General features: G+C 39.0%; 1 long non-coding RNA gene across 2 annotated transcripts in view; it reads right to left on the reverse strand.

Annotated features, from left to right (window-relative positions):
- Positions 1–1,250: 1,250 nt before the first annotated feature.
- LOC103350586 (uncharacterized) overlaps positions 1,251–19,651 on the reverse strand; it is a 143,753-nt gene continuing 125,352 nt past the window's right edge. For both annotated transcript variants that reach the window (XR_007924709.2, XR_007924707.2), the window contains exons 2-5: positions 17,863–18,004; positions 14,970–15,141; positions 2,927–3,118; positions 1,251–2,026 (exon numbers count right to left, since the gene is read on the reverse strand). This is a non-coding gene — a long non-coding RNA (uncharacterized lncRNA). The remainder of the gene's footprint in view (positions 2,027–2,926; positions 3,119–14,969; positions 15,142–17,862; positions 18,005–19,651) is intronic.

The following is a 19,651-nucleotide window of genomic DNA, read 5'->3' on the forward strand; positions in this document are numbered from 1 at the left end:
GGGTGTACACATTAGCAGGAAGCTGGAATTGGAAGTGGAGTCAGGCCGTGAATCTTGGCACTCGGATAGGGTATGCAGGCATGTCAAGTGGCATGTTAACCACTGCTTCCCTTCTTAAGTTTAATCTACAAAATGGTGTCAATTAAGGAGATGATGTGTGTGGGGAGCAACTGGGAGCAACTCGGACTAGACTAAGTTACTGGAATTAAGACTTATTCTATGCATCTGCTCTCCCACAATATGGCGCTGAGAAGGGAGTAACAGCTTCTACACAGCTGCCTCCAGTTCAACCAATAAACAGCAGGACCTGCTCCTGATTGGAGGAGAGCAGCGTACTCGGCGTGTGGGTAGCAGAGTTGGGATTGGTGGAAGAGGACTATAAAGGAGGAGAGAGACAACATGCACTGGGAACATCTATCTGAAGGAACACCTGTGCAGCCCCCGAGAGAGCCGGCCGGCGGTGTGCCGCTCCCCCGCGGAAGTGGGGAAAGTGGCAGGGGGAACCGCCCTTCCACGGAGGTGGAAGGGACGGTAGCCAACCCGGGAAGAACCAGCAGCAAACCCGGGAAGGGCCGAGCAGACGAAAGAACAACGCAGGGTCCTGTGTCGTTCCTCCACGAAGACGGGGAGCGACATAATGGTGCCGTGACTCGGATATGAAGCCTAGGCAGGGTTTGGTGTCGTTCCTCCATGAAGAGGGGGAGCGACAGATGTGCATAAAGCACTCAATGCAGAGCATATAGTATGTACATAAAAACCACTCCCTTTATTCTGTCTGCGCCTTCATTTTCACCCACTGATCTCTGAACATAAAAAGAAAGCAGTGCATGCACTACCATAATGAAGGCATGAACTTACAGTAATTATTTCTTAGGACGTAAATTGTCTAAAGGTCAGGACCATTGTGTTGGCAGAAGCAACGACAGAGAGTCAGCCACTTTAACAGAATTCTCAGAGAGAAAACCTTACTGTGGTGACAGAATATTTCTTTGTTTACTCCTGGTCCATTTAGCCAGGGGGCTCTGCAGTATTTAGCTTGGATTCTTTGTGCTTGACACCTGATAGGAGTAATCATTTTTGAAGAATGAATGATTGAATATATCCGTGGATCTACATTAATGAAGGAATAAATAAGAGAATGGGGGATACTATTGCTATTACTACACATGTTAGACCCTAATCACTTATGTGTTTTGGGGTAGAAGCTGATTAAGATATAAGAAATAGAGAAGCCCCTTGAAAGGCTCCCTAAATGTAGATAGACATTTGTATATTTATCAAGCCTGTAGGCATTCAGGCAAATGATCTGTTCTGGAAAATCAGAGTGTAAAAAGAGGCTGAACTTATCATTGGAGCTTTCCTTCTTCCCTCTTCATCATTGCAAACTTCCAACATTTGAATGACTAACAGAATATCAGTAGGTCTGTGTGATGTATATTATAAATTAAGAAGCCATGAGACAAGAATGTAAAAAAAATGGCATTAGTATTTTCAGTGGTCTCTTTTGACCTTCGGGGTACATGGCAGAACACCACTGCCCCACAGGGTAGGAGTGTGAACCTGATCCATAAAGCTAACAGGATTGTTTTTCGCAGAGTTCTCGGGCACCAGGCCAAGGGAATGGGCAGGAATCATTCCATTTGCTGAGTAAAATGGGGTGAAAAGCACTTCTGGCACATTTTGTCCATATAAATGATACTTGTTTGCAATTCATCAACTCTTTCTCTTCTTTATATCCATATGCAATGTAAATGATCATCTTTCTCTGAAGCTCCATAATGATGCACAACTCAGAAATGTGATAGAATCAGCTAAAAGAGAGCAGATGGGAGTTTTTTCCTCAATATTCATATTCATAAAAAATAGAGAACTCAACAAAAGGAGATACATAAGTACTATGCCTGGGGGCTGCATGGCTTATGTATGACAGTAAGTTGGTTTTCTGCAACTCTTTATTCTTCAAACCTTTTCTCATTCTTTCTCGCAGCAATCACTGAAGACGCTCTGGGAGAAAAGCTGTCTCTCCCTGTAAAAACAAATATATTTCCCTTTAGGTTTTTATTGCACCTTAGAATCCACCACTCAGGAAGCAATGGTTAAATATTTTACTAGAGAAATATAATCAGAAGGCAAACCATGTGAAACAGTGAGGTCTTGAGTGTTCCTTTCAAACACTGAAATGCACACTGCTGTACTGAGAAATTGTATGGGGGAAAGAGTGAACAGATTGAACTGTGGCTATCAATTTTTTTTAAAAAATACATGATTACACAGAGGCTAAGGAGGTTTATGTCAGTGTACTGATGAAACAGCAGTGCTGCCAGAAATATTGAAAAATACCACCAAAAAATAAAAGATATTAAATGATAAAAAAGTTTTAAATTCCAAGAAAGTACAACATCATTCAAAAGACAGTTGTGGATTTTGGTAGCATAACCAAAGGAGAAGGATGCACCCCAAAATGACAGGTTTCTCACTCCCCGTGTCTCCCTCTAACCCACTGTCCACGTGGGAAACCCTCCATCCACTCAGGGAGGTTTGCTGTGTGGCCTCCATGGAGGATCCGTGCCCTTAGGGTTTGTGTGGGCTCTGTGAGCGGGAAGTCCTATCAGAACCCTGGCGTGGCGGGGGTTGGGGGTGGGGTGGGGGGGGAGGGTTGGGCACGTGTTCTCTGGGAGGCCACTCTCTGCTGCCTGTCCCCCTTAGTCAAAGTCCTCTGAAGGGGATGTCTTGCACGACACTTTCCTTCAGAATCTGGTTATCACTGCTTTCCCAAGGCCCACCCTTCACTCACCACGCTGGAGCTACAGCCCCCCTTTCGAGCCAGCATTCATTAATGCCTCGCTAACTCAGTGCTTTCTACCCCACCCACTCCCACCCTTTGTCAATAAGTCTTCCTTGAATTGTGCTAACCCGATTGTCTCACCTGTTTCTCGTAGAGAACCAGGCTGCTACACTGATCGCCATCTCTTAGAGTCCAGTTACTTAGGTGACTTTTCAGGTGTGGTGAGCACTGCTGCGCAACTCCAGGATAGTTATTTAAACGGTTTCTGTAAACCTCTACAGTATGGTATTTCTCTTTCATGACCAGCCTCCATCCCTGCTGACAATCGTGGAGCTTCAAGAACAAAAGAGAAAAGAGTGAAGCATGTGCACCAACACCAAAATGCACCCTTGTCCCTCCTCTACCTTTCAGTTCCTTCTTCATTTGTTCCACAGGGTCCACATCCACAGTGTGTTTGTTTTCCTTCCAAGTGACTAAGAATTCCTGGAATTGGGATGACTGCCAGTGCCCACATGGAGATTTCCATGGAATAATTCAGACCAACCTAACTGCAAGGAACACATATTCTCTTCCTTACCAGTAACAAAACCCATAATTACTTTGCTTGGAAATATCAGGTCGTTTCTACCAGGACAACGCACAAATACCCACATTTAATAGTCATCTACCAACTATGTAACAAAATAGAACAGAGCAAGTGCACATTTTAGCTGCTTACTACTTAATCAGGAATATTTGATATTAATAGTATTTTTGGGCCGGCGCCGCGGCTCCACTAGGCTAATCCTCCGCCTTGTGGCGCCGGCACACCGGATTCTGTCCCGGTTGCCCCTCTTCCAGGCCAGCTCTCTGCTGTGACCCAGGAGTGCCGTGGAGGATGGCCCAAGTGCTTGGGCCCTGCACCCCATGGGAGACCAGGATAAGCACCTGGCTCCTGCCATCGGATCAGCGCGGTGCGCCGGCCGCGGTGGCCATTGGAGGGTGAACCAACGGCAAAGGAAGACCTTTCTCTCTGTCTCTCTCTCTCACTGTCCACTCTGCCTGTCAAAAAATTTAAAAATAAATAAATAAATAGTATTTTTGGAGAGTGTATATATATATGAAATAGCTCATCAATACTGAAATCATACTAGTAACTTTTCTCTTCCAAAATTCATGAATTCTAAGTTATATTTCACCTACAATATCACTCAATAACATGGGTCTTTCACACACAAAGCTTTAGGCCTCTTAATCTAAAAAGAGGTTATTGTAAAATATGGATGCCCAGATAATTTGCATGATTAATGAAAATATGTTTTAGAATATTAAACATTTAAGATGTTAGCATTTAGTAGGCTTTCTGACAGAAGTTAAAAGACTATTAGAATGACTGATGAATTGCTACAGTACATTAGGCCTCAGAACCAGGAATGAGCTAGAGGACATTTATGTAACTTCTTAGCATTCTTATTTTTTCCTTTCCACCCCCCTCCAACTAAGCTGTCCTTCTGTGACCTTGGCTCAGTTTTAAATGGCTAAGCACAGGACTTTGCAACGTTTTGAGAAACTTACAAATTTCCTGGAACGGTATTAACAGAGAATGAAAGAAAGGAACTGTATTAGCCAGGGCTTTGCACACAGTATCTGACACACAGTCAGCGATTAATAAAGATGTGTTTAAGGAGGGAAACACCTCTTTCAAAGTTATGATGGTCTCAAGTCCATACAATGAAGAAAGAAAGTGAAGTAAAAAATCCCTCCCTGGTCAGTGGCAAGGTCACGGACAGCTAAGTTGTTCATGGCCAGGAAATGTAGACACACACACCTTCTCAGCATTTGTGAGGCATTGTGTTTCAGAATGAAGCTCCACCTGCTGAAGCCATGCTAAAGCCCCTTTGCCTTTGACTGCAACAGAGCTTGTCGGGACCCATTTGGTCTGTTACTTCTTCCTCGTGTTACACTTAGAGATGAAATATATCAGAAAAATCTGTCAGGGAGGTGTTTATATCCCCGCTGGGTAAAAAAGTAAAATACCATTGTAAAGGTAGGACCACAAGAAAGACCAAAATAAATTCTTAAGGTAGGAGCAATAAGCTGCGTAATGGCCTTGCTTTGAGGGAGACAATTAACATTACTTTAATTTATGTGAAGTATTATCGCCAAGTTATGAGCTAGCTCCTGCTCTGCGCCCTACTTGCCAAGACCTGCTTCTTTGGCACCTTTTCCTGTAGAGTGTTATTCAGTTTATAGTTCTCCAACACTCACATATCACACAGAATCTTTAATCCTGCATCAGTGAGCATGGAGAAAATTGTAGTATTATACATCACTTAAAACCCCACTACTTAGTCAATAATGCAAATAGTGGACAGAGCGACTATTTGGCTGAATAATTGCCCCCAGTGACAAAAATCGCTAAATCAGGGAATCTCATAAATTTTACTTGATTTGGGTAAAGGGTCTTTGCTGATGTGATTGAGTTTGGAATCTTAAGATAGGGAATTACCCCCAGATTATGTGATTGGACCCTAAATGAAATCATAAAAAGAGAGAAGTAGTGGTTTTTTTTTTTTTTTTAAATCTTATTAAAACAGTATACACCCCAATAAATGCACTTAAGTGTATAGATCAATGTGTTTTTTGTCATCTGATCACTCTCAAAACCAACACTTAAATTAAGAACAAACCATTACTGGAACCCCAAGAACAAACCATTACTGGAACCCCAAGAGTCCTCACTATTTCACCGACTCCATTTCTTTTTTAATAATATGTGAAGTAAAAGTATATTCTCACCTGCATAGTACGATTCAGTGAAACCCTATTTATAACTATATACCAAATGATCTGACATCCATACAATTTTTTGTTTTCTCTATATACATGTTACTGCCACAAATAAGAAAAAATATGTTTTTTTGTGTGTGTCTGGTTTATTGCACTTACCCTAATGATCTTCAGTTGCATCCATGTTGTCACAAATGTTGGGTTTCATTCTTTTTTTGTCTGAGTATCCTATCATGTGTGTATATATATATATATATATATACATACATATTTGTGTGTGTGTGTGTGTGTGTATGGCATTTTCTTTATCCAGTAGTAAGTTGATAGGCATCTAGGTTGATTCTATATTTTAGCTTGTGTGAATTGAGCATCTATAAACATGGAAGTGCAGGTAATTCTTTAACACACTGCTTTAATTTCCTTTGGCTATAGTCCCAGGAGTAGAATAACTGGGTCCTATGGTAGATATATTTTTAGTTTCTGAAAAATTCCATACTGTATTATGTAATTATTATACAAGATTATGTGACCACCAACAGTGTATTACAGGACTTTTTCTCCACATCGTAACTATTATTTGTTATTTTTTGATTTTTGAAAGGTAACCATCTAACTATTCACTGAGGTGATATCTCATTGTGCTTTTCATTTGCATTTCCCTGATGGCTGGTGATCCTGAGCATTTTTTATGTGTTTGTTGGCCATTTGTATTTCCTCTTTTGAAAATCTCGTGTTCATGTCCTTTGTCCATTTTTTAGCTGGGTTGTTTGTTTTGTTATTGTTGAGTTTCTTGAGTTCCATATATATTCTGGATATTAATCCTTTATTGGCAAATAGTTTCTCTCCTTCTTGCTTAGTTTCTCTGGCTAAAACTTTCAGAAGTATACTGAATAGCAATGTGAATGTGAATCTCCTTGCCTGGGTCTAGATCTTAGTGGAAATGCTTCCAACTGTTCCCCATTCAATATGTTGCTGGTTGTGAGTTTGTCATACAAAATTGCCTTGAATGTGTTGAGAAATGTATTTTATGTCCAATTTGCTTATGGTTTCCATCATGAAAGAATCTTCTATTTTATCAAATGTTTTCTCTGCATCTATTGATATAACATATGGATTTTATTATTCAATTTGTTAATATCATGTATCACATTTATTGATTTGTGAATGCTGAACTATCCTTGAACACAGGGATAAATCTCACTTGGTCCAGGTGAATGATCTTTCTGAAGTATTGTTGGGTTTGATTAGCTAGCTAGCATTTTATTGAGGATTTTTGCATCTATGGTCATAAGAGATATTTGTTAATAGTTCTCTTCCTTATTATATGTTTTTCTGGTTTGGGGAGTAAGGTGATGCTTGGCCTCATAAAAGGAGTTTGGGAGGATTCCCTCTCTTTCAGGTGTTTAGAATAGTTTGAAAAGGCTTGGAATTAGTTCTTTAAAACTTTGGTAGAATTCATCAGTGAACTCATTCTGTCCTAGACTTTTCTTTTTGGGGCGGGGGGGGGGGCAGTCTTTATTGCTGATTCAATCTCCATCTTAGGTTTTCTGTCTTCATGATTCAAATTTGGTAGACTGTATTTGTTCAGAAAACTATCCATTTCTTCTAGATTTTCCAATTTATTGGCATATAGCTATTTGTAGTAATTTCTGATGATTCTTTTTACTTCAGTGGTATCTGTTGCAACATCTCTTTTTTCATCTCTGGGTTTATTGATTTGGGTATTCTTCCTTTTTTTTTTTTTTTGGTTAATTTGGCAAAGAGCCTATCAGTTTTTCCTTTTTCAAAAAATAGCTCTTAATTTCACTGATTTTTTAAATCATTTTTTGGTTTTAATTTTCTTTATTCTATAATATTCAGTATTTCTTTCCTCCTACTAATTTTGGCTTTGGTTTGTTCTTGTTTTCCTAAGTCCTTGAGATGCATTATTAGATCATTCATATGATGCTGTTCCAATTTCTTCATGTAAGCTCTAATTACTATAAACATGCCTCTAAATACTGCTTTGGCTCTATCCCATAAGTTCTGAATATATTGTGTTGTCACCTTCATTCATTTCTAGGAATTATTTATTAAGATTTTGTTTATTTTATTTGAGAGGTAGAGTTACAGACAGTGAGAGGAAGAGACAGAGAGAAAGATCTTCCTTCTGTCGGTTCACTCCTCTAATGGCTGCAACAGCTGGAGCTGAGCCAATCCAAAGCCAGAAGCCAGGTGCTTCTTCCTGGTCTCCCACATGGGTACAGGGGCCCAAGGACTAGGGCCATCCTCCACTGCTTTCCCTGGCCATATCAGAGAGCTGGATTGGAAGAGGCACAGCCTGGACTAGAACCGGCTCCCATATGGGATGCCGACACCACAGGCGGAGGATTAACCTACTGTGCCACGGTGCCAGTCCCAAATTTTTTATTTCTTTTATGACCCAATGTTCATTCAGGAGCATGTTATTCAGTAACCAAGTGTTTGCTTATGTTCTCGGGTTTCTTAAATTGTTATTTTTCAGCTTCATTTCTTTGTGGTCAGAGAAGACGCAAGGTATGATTATGACTTTTTTTTTTTTAATTTGCTGAGACTTGTTTTATGGCCTAGCATAAGGTGTATCTTAGAGAAAGTGTCATGCACTGATGAGAAGAATGTGCATTCTTCAACTGTGGGATGAAAACTGCTGTAGATATCAGTGACATCCATTTGGTCCATTGTGTCAATTAGCTCTGTTGTTTCCTTGTTAAATTTCTATCTAGTTGATCTGTCCATTGATGAAAGTACGGTGTTGAAGTCCCAAATTACTATGATTCTGGAGTCTTTGTCTCCATTAACATTTCTTTTAAATAGTGAGATGCCCTAGAATTGGGTGCATATTCAAAGCCGGTTAGGACTAAGGAATTCTCCTTCTGTCAAAGCTGCTAGTGGTGGGGTATGGCAGCCTCCTCTCAACTTGACTGGGAAGATGGTGCTTCCCAGCCAGGCACCAGCTGTGTATACACAGCAGTAGCTGGCACCATGAGGCCTGCAGATGCATATCTGTCCTCTCTTTTCACTGTTCCACAGAGTCTGTGGTCTTTTTTTATATATAATTTTTTTTTTATTTGACAGAGTTAGACAGTGAGAGAGAGAGACAGAGAGAAAGGTCTTCCCTCTGTTGGTTCACCCCCCAAATGGCCACTACAGCCGGCACGCTGCGCTGATCCGAAGCCAGGAGCCAGGTGCTTCTCCTGGCCTGCTATGGGGTGCAAGGCCCAAGCACTTGGGCCATCCTCCACTGCCCTCCCGGGACATAGCAGAGAGCTGGACTGAAAGAGGAGCAACCAGGACTAGAACCCGGACTAGACGCCACAGGTGGAGGATTAACCAAGTGAACCATGGCACTGGCCTCTCTGGTCTCTTTTGTCCATTCTCCACTGACATTTTCTGTCCTTCAGAACCCCAGGAAAAGAGTTTCTTCCTTTGTTTTTCTGGTATCGCTCTGTGACTGAGATCAGTGTGGCTTCTCCCTATGCAGCCATCCAAGCATACTTGAAATACAGAGAAACAAAGGCAATTCGAAGACAAATAAAGACAGATTAGAAAATATGGCCTTCAGAAGAGAGGGAGATGATATATTCCAGGTCTTAAACAGAAAAAAACAAACTTCCAACCAAGAATATTGTATCTAGTGAAGCTATCATTTAAAAACAAAGGAGAACTAAAGTATTTTCCAGATAAACAAAAACAAAGAATTTACCGCCATCAGACCAACTTAACAAGAAAAACCAGAAACCACTGAATTCACTAACAGAGCTGGTAGAATCATTGTCCAATTAACAAATGGCAGGTCTTATTTCTTAACTATCAATACTAACCTTGAATGTAAATGGATTAAACTCTCCAACAAGAAGACTTAGTTTGGCTGAATGGATTAAAAAACTGAAGCCTCACTATATGTTGCCTACAAGAAAGTCCACTTCACAAACAAATATATATACAGACTTAAAGTGAAGGGATAGAAAAAGATATACCAGGCAAATAGAAACCAAAAACTAGCAGAAGTAGCTACACTGATGTAACATAAAACAGACTTTAAATCAAAAAACTATGAAAAGAGATAAAGAAGGACATGATATTTTGGTAAAAGATCAATTCAGCAAGAAGACATAATAATCATAAGTATATATATGTACCCAACACAATACTTCTCAGATATATACAGCAAATACTGTTAAACCTAAACAGTTGATGACTTCAACACCAATCTCATCAATGTACAGATTTTTCAGGTTGAAACATACTGTTGGGCAAATGGACCTAACAGACATGTACAGGACATTTCATTCATTTGCTACAGAATACACATTTTTCTCATCAGCACAAGGAACATTTCTCTAGGATAGAAAACATATGAGGCCACAAATCAAGTATCAGCAAATTAAAAAGATTGAAAGTTAATATATTGGAAAACCTCAAAGAAGTGGATAAACTCCTGGATACATATAACCTACCAAGATTAAGTCACAAAGATATAGACAGCCTAAACAGATCCATGAAAAACAATGGGATTGAAGCAATAATCAAGTTTCCCATCAAGGAAAAGTCCAGGACCTGATGATTTTAGTACTGAATTCTAAAAAACAATAAAAAATGAAGTAACTCCAATATTTTTCAAAATATTCAAACTATTGAACAGGATGGTTCTCTGCCACACTCTTTGTATGAAGCCAGCATTACTGTGATACCAAACCCAAAGACATGACATGGAAAGAAAACTACTGACCTGTATCCTTAATGAACATGGATGCAAATATTCTAAATAAAATACCAGCAAATACAATCTGAAACTACATCATAAAAGATCATATATGACAATTAAATGGGATTTATCCCAGAAGTTGAAGAGTGGTTTAGCATTCACAAATCACTAATTATCATAAATAACATCAATAGAATGAAGAACAAAAACTTATGGTCAACTCAACAGATTCAGAGAGAGCATTTGATAAGGTTGAACACCACTTCATGATAAAAATTATGGACAAATTAGGAATAGAATAAGAATTCCTCAAAATTATAGAGGCTATATATGACAAACCAACAGCTAATATCATAATGGGGAAAAGCTCAAAGCACTTCCCCTGAGATCTGGAACTGTCTACTTTCTCCATTCTTATTCAATATAGTACTGGAAGATTTAGCAAGAGCAATATAAATGATGAGAAAGAAATAAAGGGCATCAAAATAGGAAACAGGAAGTCTTATTACCCATGTTTGCAGTTAACATGATGTTGCACATGGAGAAACCTAAACACTCCATCAAAAAGCTGTAAGAATTGATGAACTAGTTCAGCTCAGTTGCAGGTTACAAAATAAACATAGGCAAAACAGTAGCTTTTTATATGCTAATGATGAACTCACTGAAAGAGAAACCAAGAAAGAAATCCCATTCACAACATCACACACAAAGAAAATCAAATATTCAACAATAAATCTAACCTAAGAAGTGAAAGTTCTCTACAATGAAAATTACCAATCTTTGATGAAAGAAATAATCAAGCACACACAAAAAAATGGAAAGCTATTCCTTGTTCATATATTGCAGCAATACCATTAAAATGTCTACACCACCTAAAGCAATCTACAATGAAACCTCATCAAAATAATAGTGACATTCTTTACATAATTAGGAAAAAATTCCTAAAATTCATTAAAAGACACAAAAGACCCAGAATAGCCAAAGTGATCCTGATAAACAAAAATCAAGCTGGAAGCATCACAATACCTGATTTAAAAGAAAACTTCGAAGAAGTAGTACTTAAAACAGTTTGGTACTGACATTAAAACTGATACATAGATCAATGGAAGAGAATAGAGACACTAGAGATTAAACCATGTACATACAGCCAACTGATTTTTTTAAAACAAAAATGGTTAGACCATACAGCAGAATAAAGATAATCTCTTCAACAAATGGTACTGGCAAAACTGAATATATTATATATATATATATATAAATATATATATAATATATATATATATATAAAATTCTACTATTTGCAGCAAAACAGATATAATTGGAGAACATTGTGTTGAATGAAATAACCTGGGCCCAGAACAACGAATAGCACATGTTCTGCCTTATATTTGGGAGATAAAATTTTTAAAAAGAAAAGAAAAGGGGAGGGGAGGGGAGGGGAGGGGAGAGAAGGGACTGGAAGGGAAGGCCTGGGTATTTCTGCAGTTTTGCTATATATATTCTTTTGTGAAACTTTGTTTTATTCTACTGTCAAACCAATTGTTAAGAATGCTATAATATTACAGTTTTAGTCATCTATGGTTACTTTAAAATGTACTGTATGTGATGAAATGGTCATTTTTTTCCATTCGATTCTTATTTATAACCATTGTCTACATTTCCAATAAACTATTTTTTTTTTGCTTTTTTACTTGTTAAACTTTTTATTTGGTGAAGTGTTAAGCCTTTTTACTATAATGTAAATTTTAAAAATGTCGGCAAAACTAGAAAAAGACAAAAAATGGGTGACAAAATATATACTTTAGGCCTTTAAGAAAGCTTTCACTCTTAATAAAGCCAAAATCAGCGTGTTTTTGTTCTGCAAGAAGATTTCAAATTCCCATTATGTTATTTAATCCTATAGCAACTATGGTCTAGATAGGGATAGAAAAAAGCATGCTCTTACGTGGACATGAAAAGTATGGGAAGGATTATAAACAGTGTGCACTTAACTCCTGTCATCATAATGTCACTATTTTATTGAAGGGGCATTCTGTCCTGTTGAAATAAAAATTGAGGTGATTGAACATACTCATACAACACATGTACAAATAAGAACTCTAACTGTGGGTTTCAGAGGATAAGTGACATGTATTCCTTCATTTCTTCATCAAATATTTCTTCAGCATCTTCCAAGCGCCTGGTAGATCTTCCAAGAGTGAGACGTAGCAGCTGATCTCAAGGGGCTAGAGTTCACGGTTCTTCTTTGGCGTGCATGTAAATAAATCCCCATGGAATATGTTGTAGTGATGATACAGGAAACTCATGTGGAAGCAGCATTTTCAAATACATTATTTCAGAACTACATGATTCTGGACGTTAAAAACACTGGTTTCCCTTCTTTCCAGTTTCAGCAATCAGAGTCCATATATGTGAGATTCAGGAGCTAAATTTTGTAGTAGAAGCAGAATTTAAGCTGCTTCACGGTAAAGGTTTGTATTCTTTGTTCTTGTGGTCAAACATTTGAGACACTGATAGGGAGAATTGTATTCAAGGATAGTGCAGACAATATTCAACATCTTTATATTCTGGAGAACAGAATTTGCAAATTATGGAAGTTTTCTTACAGTTTCAAAAGCAACTACTTCTACAATAAAGGTTACTTAATTAAAACTTACCCAACTGAAACACCCATTTATCTGAAACAAATGTTTATGCTATCCACATCAACAACTCTTCACATGAGTAGCTAACAATAAACAATGGAATGGTGCCCAATGAATATAAATTAAAGCAAATTGCTCCTAATACACTTTGCCCTAAAAAATACACATTTCCACATAGGCATATACTCACAGGCACACATATGCACACACCCTTTCACACACACACACACACACACAAAGAAAGCTCTGCTGTTGTAACCTCTTTAAAAGGTCAATTAGCATGGATTGAATCATAAAGATTTTATTTTCATTTTAACCTTGAAGCCCCAGTTGTAGCCACTGATAAGCCATGAGTTTCAGTTAGGACCAGCTACTTGATGGCAAGTAGTCAGAATGCTTAGAAAGGTCTAATGCACAATACATTGCTGAATCTTCTGTTCAGAATTATCAAGGATTTTAAGGCAGCAATAGCATAACACAAAACCTTATGTGATCTTTGTGAGAGCACAACCATGGTTTTTCTGTGGCCATAAAGCCAGCCCTGGCTTCAGATATTCCTTATCAATACATTGTGTATGAATTTTCCCAAAGACTACACTGTATATATAGCAAAATGACAACAATCTGCCTAAAAGTTAAATTATAATAATATATTCCTTTCATAGGCCTGTATCAAGTATAAAAGCATTCTTGGGTCCCAATTAAAATTCTTTTATAATCAAAGTTTGTCATGCTTACTTGATTTTGCTTTTCCCTGTTCTACTCAGCCTTAATCACACAGCTTATGAGGCAGAGAAAATGCTATGTGTTCATCAAACTGTGTGTATTAGCCTCCTGGGCATATTCCCAGTCTTTGTGCATTTGATTGAGTCCATGTGACCAGTTCTGCCCAAAGATAACACCTGTCCCATAAGATGTCCTTTGAGATCCACAATCTCACCTCACCGCGTTTTCCTTATTCTTTCGTGGGCTCCCCTCACTTCTCTACTTACATGGCTGGAAGTAAGGTACTCTGAAATTGGAGCTTCCAGGGGAAGACCCTGAATATGGAACAGAACCATTCAGGGTTGCTGTTTCACCTATAGTGAAGTGCCACACAGATTATATCTTATTGTCTTAGAGAGTATAATAATCTGAGGCAGGGATTTGGCCTGAGAGGAGTTATCAAGCTTGTTGGATCATTCTGACACATATGGACATTGGACAACCTTTTGAGAAAGTGCTGAGCCCCACTTTACAGTGGACTATCAAACAATGTGCCAGTCAACAGCTTTGCATTAACCAGTAGGAAAGTTTACACTCTCATCATAGTGTACATTTATAAACTTTAATGCACTTTTTCATACATACTATTGGAGGATTCCAGAATTATCTGAAGATTTCAAAACCCATGGCAATGAATTATCATACATACAGTGATCAACAGCAACAACGATCCTTTCCCAAGCATCCCCTCAAATTTCACCAATCCTCATATATCTACTAGTAGGATTTGCAGACTTTAGAAATTCAAATTACTCAAGGCAGTATTTAATGAAAATCTTAGAATCTGGACTCAGACTAAGAATCTGGCAACACTGGTCCTAGGAATCCCTGAGCCTGCCTTTTTTTCTGCAGGGACAAGATGAGATGGCCAGTGTGCTTAGAAAATGGCAAGTGTTCTTTTCTCTTTGGCTGTGGAATGTTAGCATTTATGGGAAAAACCAATTGAGTACTTACTGGATCTGTGTAATCAAGCATAATTGTCATCATGTGACTGGCAGTTATTGGAAGCTCCTGTGTGAGACAATGCCAGAACCAGTATGCAAAGAACTACCTACACTGTAGATAGTAAAATGAAAAATAACTTTTTCTGCAGCCCAGGCAATCAGCATGATGTTGGGACAGCCCATGAACTTCGGAATGTGAGATCTGGGATGAGACCTAGTCTTAGCACATAGGTGCTTCAGGTTATTAAGCATCTAAGATCCAGATTATCTGAATATAAAAGGATGCTAATGCCTACATTACATAGAGGAATTAAAAAATAAAAAAAAAAAACACTTACATCAGGTTTTCTCAAGTTTATGTCATAAAGAATCCCGAAAAACAAGGAAATTCTTTTACTCAGATGTCTTGAAGATGAAGATTGTCAAGCATTCATCATCAGCCATCTTCCCTCACAGCCAGACATAGGCTCGTCTTCCAAACAACGCTTCAATTGTCCAAACATGGATAAGCTGCAGGAAATGATAATTCATTAAATATTTATGAAATATTGAACTATCATATTCACACCCAGGGAGTTTAATGAGAGAAATTACTTCTTCATTTTGAATCTTTAAAAGGACTCCAGGGATCCTTAGTTATATAGATTCATCTAGGATAGCCCTTTTCTATTTATATTACCTCTGTAAATGTTTTATTTACTGTACTTTGAGAGGTCCAGGATGGTTTCCTTACAAGAAAGCCCCAAAATTCTTCAATGTAAGGGGATATAATTTTAATTTTTTTTGTAAGATTTATTTTATTTATTTGAAAGACAGAGTTAGAGAGAGAGGCAGAGACAGAGAGAGAGGTCTTCCATCCGCTGGTTCACTCCCCAGATGGCCGCAACGGGGCAGAGTTGCACCGATCCAAAGCCAGGAGCCAGGAGCTTCTTCGGGGTCTCCTATGTGGGTGCAGGGACCAAGGACTTGGGCCATCTCCCACTGCTTTCCCAGGCCACACCAGAGAGTTGGATTGGAAGAGGAGCAGCCAGGACTAGAACTGGCACCCATATGGGATGCCGGCGCTTCAGGTCAGGACTTTAACCCACTGCGCCACAGTGCTGGCCCCTTTAATGGCTTTTTAAAACTATGTTTTCTTGGTATGAATCAGACATCACATTCATTATTATTTATAAAAATTTCTTTGCTCAATAATTTTAAATGTACCTAATGTGTTAATATGTACTGCGATTTTTATAAAGGAAAAAATTTAGTCATCTAATAAATTTGTTATTTGAGATGCGTTACATTCATTTTAAATTTTGAAATGTCCTAACACCTACCTAATATCCTGGGTTGAACTTTCCGACAATAACTGAAAAACTGGATAACACAATTTAGTGTAGTTTAATATACTAGCAAAATACCTATTTCTGCATTAAGGTTGTTCCATGGATTAGAAAGTTTCAGAAATAGATAACATTTGTTAATTTTATTGTGAGCTTCCAACAGACAAGGTATCTATTGCCCTAGAAAATAGTTTTTAAAGATTTATTTATTTATTTTGAAAGGTAGAATTAGAGAGAGAGAGGAGAGACAGAGATCATCTACCCACTAGTTCACTCCTCAGATGGCCACAACAGCCAGGCCTGTGCCAGGCAAAGCCAGAAGCCTGTAATTTCTTCCAGGTCTCCCACATGGGTGCAGGGGCTCAAGTACTTAGGCCATCTCCCCCTGCTTCCCCAGGCACATTAGCAAGGATCTGGATTGGAAGTATAGCAGCCAGGACTCCAACTGGTGCTCAGTAGTACAGCAGGCCGCAGGTTAACATGTTGTGATTCAGCACTGCCCCTTCCAGAAAATACTAATGGAACACTTTCTAGATACATAAAACTCCATCGGATGTGTGGAATAAAGAAACATAAGACACATAGTGTTTTCTCTCATCCTTTCTTTAATCTAGTTGGAAAGACAGGACAAACACCAGCGAATAGCAACCTAACCTTTTAGCAAAAGAAGTGTCATGGTTCTAAACCAGTAGAGTAAAGCAATTGCAGAGTTAGGGGAGGAACACATCCTTAAAGGCTGTGAGATTTGGATATTTGCCTTCTAAAATGACATATTCTTGCTTCCAATGTGCAATTTTTGTATGGTTTTTCTCCATGATCTAATTTTAAAAGAGTGAAAGACACTACACAGATACTTAGTAGAAAATTATATATGGAATAAGCTAGTCGTGAAGAAGCAGCTATTTAACTGTATGCAATGTAACTTAGTAGAAGTATTGTCAGCAAAAGAGAAATTCAGACGCACTATCAGAATGGATTTCCTTTCACTATATTAACCTAAATGACTCAGTTATACATTCTATTTTCATTGAGGTTTTTTTGTATTTTATTTTATTTATTTATTTATTTTTGACAGGCAGAGTTAGACAGAGAGAGAGAGAGAGAGAGAAAGGTCTTCCTTTTTCCATTGGTTCACCCCCCAAGTGACCGCTACGGCCGGCGCGTTGTGGCCGGTGCACTGCGCCAATCCGGAGCCAGAAGCCAGGTGCTTCCTCCAAGTCTCCCATGCAGGTGCAGGGCCCAAGGACCTGGGCCATCCTCCACTGCACTCTCGGGTCACAGCAGAGAGCTGGCCTGGAAGAGGAGCAACCGGGACAGAACCAGCGCCCCAACCAGGACTAGAACCCGGGGTGCCGGCGCTGCAGGCAGAGGATTAGCCTAGTGAGCCGTGGCGCTGGCCCTCATTGAGTTTTGCGACAAATTATTTACATTTCAGTGATTAATAGGAAACATCTAGCCTGTACATTTTTATAAGGCTTTTTTGTCCAATAAAGGAGAAATCTTCATGGATAACTTATGGAATGATTGATTTGGGGACTACCTGTTAGATACTAAGTTAGAATTCCAAAATATGACCTTAGACCTGAAAAGCATTGCCATCTAGCTGGGAAGTCAGAACTGAATATGTAATACAATAATAAAAAGTAGGCATGAATTAAAGGCTAAATGAGCTAATTAGACACAGATGTGTAAGTAATTACACTATTCCCAAACCAAAAGGAACCATTCCCATCCTAATGCTGATTTATGAACCTGGGAATGATACTGATGTATCCTCTTATTAATTTCAAATTTTCAAAATCTGTATTATTTGCAATAATACCAAATAGGTAGGGAAGATATTTTGGAGGAAAGAGGGTTCCTAAACATTAGTTACAGAAGTTTCATAAATAACTGTTCTTACCAAATTATATACTGGATACTTGGATGCCTCTAATTCCTCAAGGGAGTGGTACTCTCATCTTCATAGAATCAGATGTCAAAATTAGAGGGGACCAAGAGAGGCTCTTTTTCCAATGCTATCGTATTGTAGGGATAGCTGAGACCTAGAGAGGGGAAGACATCTCTTTATCCATTGTCAGCCATGTTTCCAAGTAAGAGCAATTCACATTTCACTGAGATCCTTAGAATTAACCCTAGCATTTTTTTCTTCACTCCATGCTTTTTTGCTATAGGTGGAACACATGACATTGGAAAAACTTTGGTATTTTCCAAAATGTTAATCATTGAAGTTAGGGTTTGGCAAGAAAAAGCAACTTCGTTCACCATTACAAATCTTCTCAATTTGTGTTTCCTAAGTATCATATGACTTCTACGCAGGAAAAAAAAAGTAAAGTCACAATACTTTATCTCCCATTGATCTTAAGTAGCAACAAAAATTAAAAATATCTATAATGTAACATCTGTGATTTAGAATCATTGTGACAGCACTACGCTTCTGAGAGAAAGTTTTAGAAATATTTCTTGCAGCTTCATATGAAATACAGGATTCCTGCCAGCCAACTTAAAGAAAAATCATTCTTCCTATAAGGTGTGTTGAATACCATCAGAGCTTTGTAAAACAACATTTTGATTAGCAAAGTAAAAATAAGTCAAAATTGGCAACACTATATGCTATGGTTTTAACCAAATCAAGACCAACTGGGTGATAAGAAGTAAAATACCAGTAAGAAAGATTCATTCCATTCTCTATACTTTGATTAGGATTCTGGATCCTCAAATTTAGGATTCATTTTTTTCCCCAGGACTTATCTTTTTTTTTTTTTTTTTTTTTGACAGGCAGAGTTACACAGTGAGAGAGAGATACAGAGAGAGACAGAGAGAAAGGTCTTCCTTTGCCGTTGGTTCACCCCCCAAATGGCCGCTGCGGCTGGTGCTGCACTGATCCGAAGCAAGGAGCCAGGTGCTTCCTCCTGGTCTCCCATGCGGGTGCAGGACCTAAGCACTTGGGCCATCCTCCACTGCCTTCCCGGGCCACAGCAGAGAGCTGGACTGAAAGAGGAGCAACCAGGACAGAATCTGGTGCCCAGACCGGGACTAGAACCCAGGGTGCCGGCGCCGTAGGTGGAGGATTAGCCAACTGAGCCATGGCGCCAGCCCCCCAGGACTTATCATTGCCTGATGATAATTACAAAGGTGTGGTAATCAAAGGCCTTAAATCAAACATACATGGTAGATCTGCTGCACTGCAAGAAGCATTCGTTGCAAGCTGGTGGGGCAGGATGTGCTTGCCTTTCAACTGGCAAAGCAGTCTTCTCGGCTGGCACAGAACTAACTCTGCCTTCAATCTTCCTGAGCTATGCCCTGCTAGAGTAATTTGGCTAATTGAAAATGTCTGTCTTTGGAGAAATCTTTCATCATGTTAGTGTCATTTGTAGGTTGCTGAGGAAGATCTCCAAGGCAACAGTGCTGTCTGGCTGCCTAAAATGTCCCCAGTGATCACACTCCCATCTAAAGAGGCCACTTAGACAAGAGGCCATCCAGTAACATGTCAGCCATGCTTGATTGCCAAACAGCGCACACAAGCAAAGTGTTTTTGAGAGCATGCAAAGCCTCCAGGAAAGCAGTGTAGACGGGAGATTCCCAGCCCACCCTGGACAGTGCCAGTTATCTCACGAAGTAGTGTGGAATTGTAACAGCCTTAAAAGGAGAATTGCCCAAACACCTTTTTTGTTTTTAATTTTAAATTGAGG

Source organism: Oryctolagus cuniculus, chromosome 4 (genome assembly GCF_964237555.1).
Source record: "Oryctolagus cuniculus chromosome 4, mOryCun1.1, whole genome shotgun sequence".
NCBI classification, from domain to species: domain Eukaryota; kingdom Metazoa; phylum Chordata; class Mammalia; order Lagomorpha; family Leporidae; genus Oryctolagus; species Oryctolagus cuniculus.